This window comes from Centrocercus urophasianus, unplaced genomic scaffold (assembly GCF_019232065.1).
Source record: "Centrocercus urophasianus isolate 14NV4802_14NV808 unplaced genomic scaffold, USGS_Curo_1.0 seq_19, whole genome shotgun sequence".
Classification (NCBI taxonomy): Eukaryota; Metazoa; Chordata; class Aves; order Galliformes; family Phasianidae; genus Centrocercus; species Centrocercus urophasianus.
Window position 1 is genome coordinate 19,167,234 of NW_024884744.1, and position 11,774 is coordinate 19,179,007.

Here is an 11,774-nt window from a genome sequence, read left to right on the forward strand (position 1 = left end):
GACTCGATGATCTCTGGAGGTCCCTTCCAACCCCTACAATTCTGTGATTCTGTGTTCTCTCCCGTGCAGTTCTGTGTAGCAGTCTGACTGGTGGAAGGGCAGTGCTTCCAGGTTGCTGCTCAGCTTGGCTGGAAGCTTTGTCTTCTGAAAGCTCAGGATTTCTTAAGTGTCAGGTGATAGCAGTTGAAAAGCACGGGCTAGCTAAAGCTGCCTGACATCAGAGCCCAGCGAAAGGAACCTCGTTTCACTGGGACAGCTGAAAATATCCCAAGTGGTAAAAATAAGACGGTTTGTCTGGTGATGTGTGTGTGTGACAGTGCGAGGAGTCTGCATCAGCGCTCAGGTGACAAATTGGCAGGAGGAGCTCAGCACAGCACTGAACACAGTGACCTCAGAACAAGTTGGAGTGCAGCTGCTGGGATGTGGGGCCAAGAGGGGTTTCAGTGGCCTTTTGTGTGGCACCAGGAGCTACAGGTGTGCCCTGGTGCGGTGCCCCATGGAGCTGAACGTCAGTGCCGGTCCTGCAGGGATCGCTGCTAGGTGCAGGGGAGCCGTGAGGCAGTCCTGTGCCGTGTGGGAGCGTTCTGTGGAGGGAGAATTGGGGTGATAGTGGTGATAGCTTGAGCTCTTGGCGAGAGAACAGATAAAAGGTCGGGTACAGCATCGCTAATAGGTGTGAGGACCGAATTAAGGGGATTGACGGAAGGGGATAAAGCTGAGTCGCAAATTAACATCACAACAAAGCAGCGTCGTGTAACAGCGATAGAACCAGAGGGAATGGCTTCAAGCTGTGCCAGGGCAGATTTAGGCTGGACGTTAGGAAATGCTGCTTCTCTGAAAGAGTGGTCAGGCACTGAGATGGGGAGGTGGTGGAGACACCGACACTGGAGGCGTTCAAGGAAGGGTTGGATTTTGCGTTGAGGGACGTGGTTTAGTGAGAGCTGTTGGTGATGGGGGGGTGGTTGGACTGCACGATCTCCAAAGTCTTTTCCAACCTCGGTGATGCTGTGAAAAAGACGCGCCTGGGGAGAGGATGGCAGAGGGCTGAGCGTTCCGAGGGCGGGCTGGAGCGGGAGCCGGGTGAGTTCGCAGCAGCGAGCGGCGAGGCCGCGCCGTGGGAAAGGAAAGCGGAGCTGAGGGGAGCGCGCCGTTCCGCGCCCCGCTTTCCCGCGCGGCGCGGCACTGCACCCCGCGTTTCCCGTCGGCCCCCGCGCCGCTGAGGGCTGCCGGGTGCCGTAGTCCCGTTGGCGGCGCCCCGCCCCTCGCGGGCTGTGGCCACGCGCGGCGGTTCCGCTTCCCCCTCCGGCTCCTGCCGCCGCCGCCTCGGTGGGTGCCGCCGCCGCCATTGCAGAGGCGCCGTGTGGCGGCCGCGCCCCGCTGCCCGCTCGTCCGTCCCGGAGGGCGGCCGGCGCCGCCCCGGCTCCGGTGAGTGCGCGGCCGCGGCCCGCTCCCACCTGCCGCCCGCGCCGCCCTTTGTGGGCCCTCCCGGCCGGGCCTGCGGCGGGGCGGCGGCGGCCGGGCGGCGCCTCGCGGGGCGGCACCGCGGGCGCGGAGCTGCGGGGGGAGCGGGGCGGTGCGGGATGCGCCGCGATGGGATCGCTGCGATGGGATCGCGGCTCGAGTCCCCAACCGCGCGGCCCAAAAAACGGGAAGCGCACCGATGTGCGCTGCCGTTATGGAGGGGGTGGAGGTGGCCCGGCGCTGCGGGGCGAGGACGCCGGGTGTGGGCTGGCCGGGAAGGTGTTACGGTCTGGTGGGATGAAAGAGGCACAGGAGCTGAAAACGTGAAGCCTTTGTGAGCTTTGAAGTGGAATGAGAGGAGAGGAGAGGAGAGCAGAGCAGAGCGTGAGGGGAAAACTCAGCGAGCAGCGTTTGAGAGGAAGGAAGAGCCTTCGTGTGGAGCTTCTGGTTGGTGCTGCAGTGCTTGAAGGACCCAAGGTTCACATCCTCTGTGTGTGTGGGATTGGGGCGCGCGTGATTAAAAACGTCGGGCTGTAAAATGGGCAAGAACACAAATGGCCATCAGCTTCATACTATGGGCTTTGAACTCCTCATGGCTCGGTGAGGGGGGCAGGAGGCACACCCTGCACTGCTGGGGTTGGGCTGGGTGCTAACCCTGCGCTCAGCCATTGTGGGGCTTTGCTGCACAGGCACCTGCTGGTGTGTCCTGTGGGATGGTGGGTGAATGCTTTGACCGTGTAGGGCAGGTCTCATCTTGGGCTTCTTTTAAAATGTGGCCCTTTAAACACTCTGGTGTGCTTATTTCGTTTAAGCCTTTCAGTTAGGTTTGAAAGAGAAAATTGTTCGAGCCCCTTTGTTTTCTACATGATGCTAGGAAAAGTGTAAAGGGTATCGATGCTCCTGATTCTGTCTTTGTGCTGATAGGAGTGCTGCAGGGATCAGAAAGATTGTCAAAGTGTTTTGCTAATAAGAGTACTTCTGCTTTAGCGTTCCCCTATCAGTCTCGTACGCTTCACCTTTCATCTGTTTTCTGTGTTAGGAGGTTTCTGAGGCACTGAGAGCTCCCTGAGATTTCTGTGCCAGCGTTTCCTGTAGCAGTCCCCTTTGCTGACATGCCTGTGCGTAGCCACAACAAAGCAAAAGTTACTTGTTTTGAAAACACGGTACTCGGGGAGATGCTGCTCTGACTGGCTGGGCCTGCTGGTGAACATGAGCAGCAATCAGGCTCTGAGGCCAGCAAGTGGGATACAGGAGGGAAGCTCTAAAGGTGAGTTGACTTACCAAGGTTTTGGGGGGAGAAGGTAGCGATGGCGAGAGCAGGAGGAGGGAGAGGTGTGTTGCTGCCTGGCAGTGTGTGTTCAGCCCTGCTGCTTTGCTTCAGCTGCCAGCCCTTTGAGAAGCTGTATGTTCAAATGCCTCGAGTGCCTGTGCTTAAAATAGTGTTAGACAGCTTCTACAGGTGATGTTTTGTAAATAAATAAAACAAAATGAATTCTGCAGTTTGATCATAGTGATGGAAGAAGTTAGTTCTTTATAACTGAGGTGGTTCCGTGAGAATGATGGACCTGGAACAGATTTTCACTGGTCTGACAGGCTCCTTTCTCTACTAATGTCACTCTAATAGTGTGAAGTATTAACATTTGTTTCTGGATGGTTGGGTTGATTGTGGAGACTCATAGCTAATGCACCCTAATGAATTATGTTGCTGCTGGCAGTTGGGAAAAGATGCAAGTGAGTTGCCAATAGAAGGTGGTGGGAAAGCTTTCTCTTCTCTTTCTAGAAACCGAATTACGGGGATCAGCTCTTTACCAAAGCAGAACCACTGTCTTGGAGCCTAAGGGAGATTCAGAAAGATTCAGGAAGGCTGGACCTGCTCAACTTCTAGTTCTTCAAGGGGAGGCGTTCTTCCTCAGTCTAAATCAAGTTTGGCCCAAAGTTTCAAGAGTTCTGTAGCTCCACAGTATCGTCTTGGAGTGATTTCTGTACTTGCTGTAGTAATTGAACATACATTTGCAGTTAGGTTTTGCATTGCAGGTGCAGGTTGTGTGCTGCTCCTTGCTCTGCAAAGTGCAGCACTGTTACCAAGCGCTGATCAGCTGAGCACCTGCACACCAGGCTGGGCTATGGGGCTGGGTCTCAGAAAGGATAAAGTTCTCTTCGTGCAGCTCCAGGGCTGGAATGATTCTGCATCCCTGCAAGGCCAGCCTGGGGGGAGACAGCTTTTCCTGCGAGGAAGTGTGGTTTCATGTCAATTCTTGCTATGGCCTGATGGGAAAATAGGTGCTTTATTTTTTGGTTGACTAGCAGACAGGAGCAGTGCTTTGGTTGTTTGGGTGAATTTGGGGTGATTGGAGTTGGTATCTGTGAACTAACCAAAGGAATTCCTTACGTGTTTGAGGCACTGATGTTGTGGGATATCAAAACACTGCGGAAACTGGTGAGGATTTTTTTGGTTGGGCAAGACAGACGGATCTTGAAACTCTCAATGCGTCAAACTTGTGTTCCTGAATTTTGAAGTGCTTCAGAAAGTTTCTGCTTCAGCTTCTATGGATGCACACTGCTTAGAACGTGTTTTTTGATGAACACACTTTACCAGGGCTGTGTTACTCCCAGTAAGCATGGAGAGCTTTATGTAACAGGTAAGGTCACTGTTTCCTAAAAGATGTAAGGGCAGCATCGGTGCTGGTGTGGTGACTGAAGATGGCAAGTAGAGAACAGGCTCTGAGAAGAGCAGTTGTGTTTGGTTGTTAAGTTTATTCACGAGCTTCAGTCGACGTTAAGCTTTGAAAGAAGGCATCTCTCCTGCAGCTGTGGGGATTGGGTGAAGATGATCTGTTCCCTTGGCAGGTTTCTAGAAGCTCAGATGTCTGAAAATTCAGTTATCATTCAGTCCACAATCATTGGGATTCATCTGCTGGAATGCTCTGTAGCTGACAGTATAGAAACTGGTAGCCGTGGCAGGTTTGTCCAAAGCAGCTTGTGTGGATTTATGGTGTCCTGGGAGATACGTGGCAACCAGTTGCCAACACCTGTGTTATATTTGAATCTGTTCTCTAGGTCTATGCTAATTAGCAATGAATATGTTACCTGTCTTTTGAAGAGCTGGATTGAATTCCGTCTAGTGCTGTAGTTTGATTTCAAAAAGCAGCAGCTGCAGGAAGCAGCCAATGTGTCAGAGCGAGCTTTACAAGCAGGGTGCTGTGCTAGAGGAGGGATTCAGCACAGTGTGGACCAGCATCAGGACAGCTGGATTAAGGGCTGGGGGTACGCTGGCAAGTCTTTCCAATTCAGCTTCTACCTTTTTTCCTTGATCTTGTTTTGGTGCTGCTGCCATGTATTTGTTTGACTCATTCTGCACTCCCAGGAGTTTACAACTGTCAGCATACAAAGTTCATAGCTTTTCGTGAGTGAAGTTAGAGCTCTGCCTGGTCCTGTGAGGTTTGTTTTGGAAATAAATGTAATGCTTTCTACTCTTAAGTTATGCTCACTGTTCATTTACAGTCTTTGCAGAAGTGCTTTTATCAACAGGCTTCTCTTCCAAACAAGAGAGAGAAAAGACCGTTTCTGGCAGATGCTTTATAAGTGACCTTACTGTTTAAGCTCCTGCCTCCTGGAAAGGTTTCTGATAAAGTAAGAGCTTGGATGAATGGGAACAAGAGTATTTTTCCCCTAAGCCCATCTCTGCAAAGTGCCACCTCTCTTCTGAGGGGTTGGGTCTCACTTATGCTGAAGTCAGAGCGAAGTTGGCCAGGCAGCTCCTTCTGGCAGTGGTTTGCTGAAAGGGGCTGAGCTGAAAGCATTCTGTTATCTGCTCGTTTAAAAGAAAACACAATAAAACAAATTAATTAACTTTTTTGTTGTTCACGTTTTAAAAATAGGGAAGAAACAAAGAGGTTTTCAACTTTACCTTCTGTTTTTAATCTTTGACCGGTCAGGAATTACAAAGACAACAGGTTAAAAATTACAGCCCTTGTTGTCAGGGTTCAGGATATCAGAAGGGAGGAAAAACAATTTCTGGCCCAACTCCACGTGCTGCTGAAAAGGGCCTCAGGAATTTTGGCAGCGATGGCGAGGATCTACCTGTGCTGATGGCCTGGAGCTGCCCGGTGCCTGCAAGACCAGCCTGCAGCCCACTCCTCTCTGAGGATGCTGGAGGGGAGGAGCGAGCAATCAGTCGTCCATAAGAAATCCCAGCTATGTGTCTGTAAGCTTTTGAGCCTATTCACACACAAACACTGCAGTGCACTCCCGAGGCAGCTTTCCCACTCCGGTGCTGCTGTGCTGTGAGCTCAGAGATGCTGCTTAGCTCAGCCACAGTGGCACAGAAGAGGTTTGTTTTTACTTTTACTTCTGCAGCTCACGTGGTTTTGGAATAGAGAACATAGCAGTAGGGTTGGCTGTCAGACTGGGCGGCCTCGTAACCTTTGCATCTGAGTTCAGCCTTTTTCCAAACCTGACCTCCTAAATGATTCGGGATGGTTTTTACGGTGTTTGTTGCTTCTGAGCTAAAGCTGATTGTGGCTGATGAAATACTGATGTTTTATTCGGGTCTTTGGGATTTTTGCTGGACCGTTCACTCCACGTGCTGTGACTGATTTAGGTGAGGAATGTGCAGATGTAATGGTGATTTCACACCTAGGTCAGTATGGGAGGCAGCTGTTTGGGTTGGAAGGAGGAAGGAGAGGGCCTTACTTTCTGCTTGCCCCAGAAGAGCTGCTCCTCCTCACTCCTGCAGGCTGCTGCTGTCACTTCCCTCATTTCATCAGGGGACTACATTTCTGAAAAAGGAATAGCTGATTTTAGATGTAGCTTGGAAGAGTTGCTTCTTGATCTGACACTAACAGCCCAGTTCATAAGGGTTGAAAAGGTGTGTGTTGAGCTTTTTGGTTCCTTTCAGCTGCTTTCTTGGGTGGTTCTGAGCTTTTGGGGGTGTTACATCAGCCACCTGATGAAACTTGAAGTGAGCAAACCATAGAGCTCTTTATGAAACATCACTGTTTTTTTTCTATCACCATAGAAAATAGGTTTCTAATGTCTGTTAAATGCTTGGTTGCTTTGGAAAAGGCTTTTTTTTCAGCACGTGAATTGTTAGCTGCCACCATTACAGGAATGAACTCGGTGAACGCTTGGCTTTTAGAGTTGGAACATTACCACCAAGTGTGAAATACACTGAATAAAATCCTTCTGCACATCCCCTTGCTTGTTTTTCCACTCAAGAGTGCAAGTTAAGCTCAGGATTTTCAAAGATATTTCACAACAGGAGCAGTTAATCCAGTGCTAACGTGCTGAGGCTCTGTGACACTGATGCTCAGGCTGAGCACCTAGGAGCAGAAGTAATTCCTTGTGCTCAGGGGTCCAGGATTTTCTGTAAGTAGCATAGTAGTTCTCTGCTTTGTTTTCTCTTTTATCAGAGGATCAGAGCTGAGATTTTTAGGTCAGCTTGTGCAGGTAGCTGGTGGGAATGGAAGGCAGACATCCTGAGCAGTTTGGTGCAGTTTGCTTTCTTCACACGCCGTGCCAGTTGGGGTGTCTGTTACTTTCTTATTTAATAATCATTCCACTGTAGAATACAGTTGTGAAGAGCAGCTCTCGTTCCCCTTGGCGTGCTGTGCACAGGCTGGAAAGCATCGTGTTCTTTTTGCAGCACGAGGAAACGTCCTGGTGCTTGGTGGAACTTGGGTGAGTGCTGCTCATGTGGAAGCAGTTAAGACATCTGGTAAAGCTGTATGATAGCACTTCCACAGCAGTGTTATTGGAGCTTGGAGCAGCCAGTGTAGCAATGCTTTAGAATCTGTAAGGGGGGGGAAACAAAAGGAGGGCATGAAACTCTAAGAACGGCGCTGAGTAAAACTCCCAAAATCAAATGATTTTTTCTTTATGAATTTACTTCAGTCTCCTGTAGAGATGCTTCCCTGATGCTCCCTCCATCCTCTGTGATGTAGGGCTCCATTCGTGCTGAGGATTGAGGTAGTGCTGTCACACCAGTCTCCCATCCTTGCGCTGACAGCACAGCACGAGATGTCCTTCTGTTCTGTGGTAGATTGCCGTGCTGTTTCCCTTGCAGTGGCCTTCATGTAGGTGGGACAGCACCTTCCTATTGAAGCAGATGTCTTTAATCTCTCAGTTGGGGTGGGATGTGTGTATGGAAGGGTGCATCCCCTTCATGAATGACTTTTGTGTAAATGGCTTTTTCTTTGTCCCATCATCACAGACATCTCCAGCTGCTTTATAACTGCACAACTGTTGCTGGAGTCAAGATGAGGAGGCAAAATGAGAGCTGAGAACTTTTTCCTTTTCATACATAAACTCCATAGCTTCTTAAAAAGACAGAGAATTCTGAATGTTGGGAAGCCTTAATCTGTAAACATTTCAGCAAAACCTCGTCATTCTACTGATAAGAATTTAATTCCTTCTTTATTGAGCAGGTATGTAACGATAGAGCCGGTAACATTACTCTGATTTTATCCAAGTCCTGCTATGTATGTTTTTAATTTAATACCATTTAGCCTACCAGCGGTTTCTGTTGTTCACCTGCCTTTGGCTGTGTTCTTTTCCAGTCTCTTTTCAAATGGACTGCTTCCATAAGAGAAATGAGGATCCTTTTGTTCTTGAACCGTGTGAGGAGTTGTTACAAAACATTTTTTGGTGTAGATTTGCTCCCCTCCCTCTAGGTAGAATAAAAGAGCAAGAAGCTCTCTACCCTGATGGGTTTGAGCCTTAGAGCTGAGCTGACAGCTAGAACATTTGTGGTGCTCCATACCCTGAGAGAGTGCTTGTGATGCTGAGTTGGATAGGATGACGTTTGCAGTTGCTTCATGCCTTAGGTAAGTTGTTAGGCAGCTTGATGCCTAGGTGCCCAAGGTGACCTGTCACCAGCAGTGGACACCTCACACGTGTTGGTTATGCCCTCTCTTTATGATTTGTTTCCTTTTTTAAAACTACTTTGCCCTGTTTCTGATATGCTGCTTCTGTGTTAGACACTGAATTCTGTTGTGATCTGCACAGCGATGCAAGTCATTTTTTGAAGTTTTTTGCAGCTTCCTAAGTTCAGTGTTCTATTTTGTCAACTGTTTAAATATTATTTTAACTTGGCTGCTTCCCTTGGAAACTCTCCTGCTTCACAGCATGCCCGTTATCCTGTTCCGTTGTCTGTTACATGGGACTTATATCTGTTTGGTTGATAACTGTGTTCTTCATTTTGGACTTTTGCTTTCAAAAATGTTTCCTTCTGGAGCAGCTGGATCTGTTTTTGTGGTGCTGGTGCTGCCGTGTCCCATGCAAACAGCTGTAGATGGTTAGAGGTAATGCAGCCCGTGCTCCCTCAGAAAAGCAGGGCAACTGGTGCTGAAGTCCTTGTGCATTTATTTCCATGCATACATACTTGTATTTTATTATCAGTTGGATTCTGAAACAGGAGATGCCTATGTAGCAGTAATAAATCCAGAGCAAGGTAAAAATTTCATTTAAAAAAGACAACAACTCATCGCTGACGTCCAGTTTTTTGAATGCAAATTGATGAACGTGATGTTCTTTCCAGGTTCAAAACAAGTGCCCTGCTGCCTGCGAGACACATGAGAACATTTGCCCAAATTGCAAGGAATTGCAGGGAATTACTGACAATAATATGTTGCTTGTGTGTGTGCATGCCCTCTCAGACTAACTGCAAAGACACAGGAAATGTATGAGAGCGTGCAGGACAAAGCAGGCGAGGGTCACAGGGTGAGTACTGGAGTAGGGGGACAGGAAAGTGATGTGCAGAGCTGTTGTGCCCAGCTCAGTTTCTCCAGTGTGGTTTTAGCTGTTCTGTTGAACACAGAATTACAGATATGAAGAGCTTGGAAACTCACTTGAGGTGAGGTTGACTTGAGGTACAACAGCTGCAGTTTGTGCTTGTCGTACTCTTCACTGCTATTTGATGTAGTGGGGCAGGGTGAGCTTGTGCCAGTGACTGCAGAATTTCTTTGTGTGCCTCACTGAGGTGCTGTGTGCCTCTGCTGGTGGAGTTTAACATGTTAGGAAAACTGAACTTTCAGAGTGTAATGAAATTCTCCCTTAATGTGACAATCTTGGAGTGCTCGTGCCAGCTGTGGGTAGAAATAGTGTCAGTGAGGCTTTGTAGCCAGAGTTTGGGGATGACTTTGCTGATGCCATCATGCAGTGTGGAGCTGCTGGTAGAAAAAGACTGAGGCAACCCTTCCTGTTTTGCTCTTTTGGGGATTTTTTTTGCTAAATTCACAGCCTGGCTCCTAACTCAAGATCTGCATCAGGGTATTGCTAGCTGTTAGCAGGGAAGCTCATTTGCTGTTGTTTCCTGTGAGTGCCCGCAGCCAGAAACATGCTGTCTGCCTTCCTGTTAGCAAAGCAGCTCGGTGAGATGGGCACGGTGCAGCTTTGCTGCTGTGGGCAGCCCTGCCTGGGGCTGATGCATAGAAGCCTTGGCAAGCTGCTGGTGGCCGCAGGCTCAGCCATGGCTGTGCTGATAGACCCTTGCTGTGGGGTATTCTGGCAGCGGTGAAGTCTAAAAGCTGCACGGGCTGCTTGTTGCCTCACCTGCCTAATGTACGTGGCAGCCAGAGCCAGCTTTCCCAGCTCATGGTGAGTGACCTTCCCCCAGCACAGAGGCAGGATGCTGCAGGACGTGCTTCTCCGGTACGAGTTTGGCTGTTGGGAGAAGTCACCCTATCCATTGTGCCTCAGAGTACGCTCAGGAGATAGGCCACGTCCACCCAAGACATCTCTGTTTTATGATTTAAAGCTGTGCTCAGGTGCTTTTTGTATTTACAGACACTGCATTTGATGTCTTTGTGGGTGATGCTGTTTCTGGGTGAATGTGTGATCTGTGTGGGTACAGCGGGCTGCTCCATGCAGCTGTAACTGCCTGGGTGACCCCTGCTGTGCACTGCAGGGGGGAATGGCACTTGGCAAGAGGCAGGATTTCCTGTGGGGCATTCTATGCCAGGCCAGCACTGCTGTATAGCTCTGCAAGAAGAGCTGAAGGAACTGAAGTTCTCACTATCTGCTGGCTGTAGCTGCAGTTAAAGTGAAGCTTGGCCGACTGCTGGACAGAAACAAAGGCTCGATTCTTGGTGTGTGCAGGATGCTATTTCTCTCTTTTTTTCCCCTTTGTCTTTTCCCTCTTTTGTTCTTCTCCCCCATAGCTGCTGTTTTTACAGCTCCATCAGCAACATCAGCACGGTGGGAAAGTGATGGATCCCTAACAGCTGGATGCTTCTTTTCTTTGCCATGCTGGCATGCCCTGCATGTCCACTATTTTGGGGGTTAGAAACCATTTTGCTTTCTATCAGAGTTGCTGCTGATCTCTGTGCTACGCCACAGCCTGACGTTTTTGGGAGGTGTCAGTCCAGGTTACAGCAGCTGTGTGTGCTGTTAGAAATACAGACACAGACTGAGCTGCATAAATGCCTTGCTCAGGTAACGTACCCTTTATTCAAATAACTTTTGCTCTGGAATGTGCTCCCTGCCTGTAATGCCAAGTTTAATTAAGAGAGGATCGCAGGGATGAGATACAGACTTCATTTTTCACTTCTCGTCAACTTTCCCTCCTTGCCTTTTTCCCTGTTCTCCTTTGATCTTCAGAAAATCTCAGCTCATGAAAATTAAGGCTGTGCAGTCTTCAAGGTAAAGAAATATGAGTAAGCACGAGCACCTCGGATCACAGATTTGCATGCGCTGTGCTTGCTGCAGGCTGTCTTTCTTCAGTTGACTCAGGTTTTCACCTCGGTAGAGCAGGGGTGAGGAATTTCCTTGTTGAGGACTGAATAGGCTTTTCAAACACCTTTGAGCCCGCTTTGTCATTATGCAGCATCGCACAATGGTTCCTTGAAGCCAAACCGTGGCTGTGGGCTGCATGAAACAGAGCATGGCCTGAACTCAGCGGGTGGGTGGCAGCTGGGCCTGCAGCAGGCTGCTGGATCCACAACCCTTGGGCTCCTGCTTCACATGCCTGCAGGGCTGCCTTTCTGCACCGAGGTGGAGATGGACACCTGTGGATCCATCCTGTTCCCGTTCTCTGCTGTTGTCAGCTCTCAGCGATGATGCTGTGGCCTCACCTTTGAAGTCTTCCTGCCCTGCTTGGGGAAGAGGAAGCAAGAAGCGACTCGTTGGCTGCCTTCGGGGCCTGTCAGGTGCTGCTGTCGCAGTGCTGGAGATGGGGAAGTAAGAGAGCAGTTTCTGATTTATTTATGAAAAAATGCGCTGCTATGGTTCAGTAGTGCTGCATTTCTACTGTGAGAAGGAAATGAGAATTCAGGTGGGAATCAGGTGGTCGTGGCTTGCAGAGATGGATCACAAGG

At 49.4% G+C, this 11,774-nt stretch overlaps 1 protein-coding gene across 2 annotated transcripts in view; it reads left to right on the top strand.

The window, feature by feature from the left end:
• The first annotated feature begins 1,365 nt into the window (after positions 1-1,365).
• The window catches only part of PAK2 (p21 (RAC1) activated kinase 2), a 38,990-nt gene continuing 28,581 nt past the window's right edge, over positions 1,366-11,774 (top strand). The window contains exon 1 of one of the 2 annotated variants that reach the window (XM_042820481.1): positions 1,366-1,425. The gene's annotated coding sequence lies outside the window, so the exon portion shown is untranslated. The remainder of the gene's footprint in view (positions 1,426-11,774) is intronic. The other variant, XM_042820480.1, reaches the window with a different exon arrangement.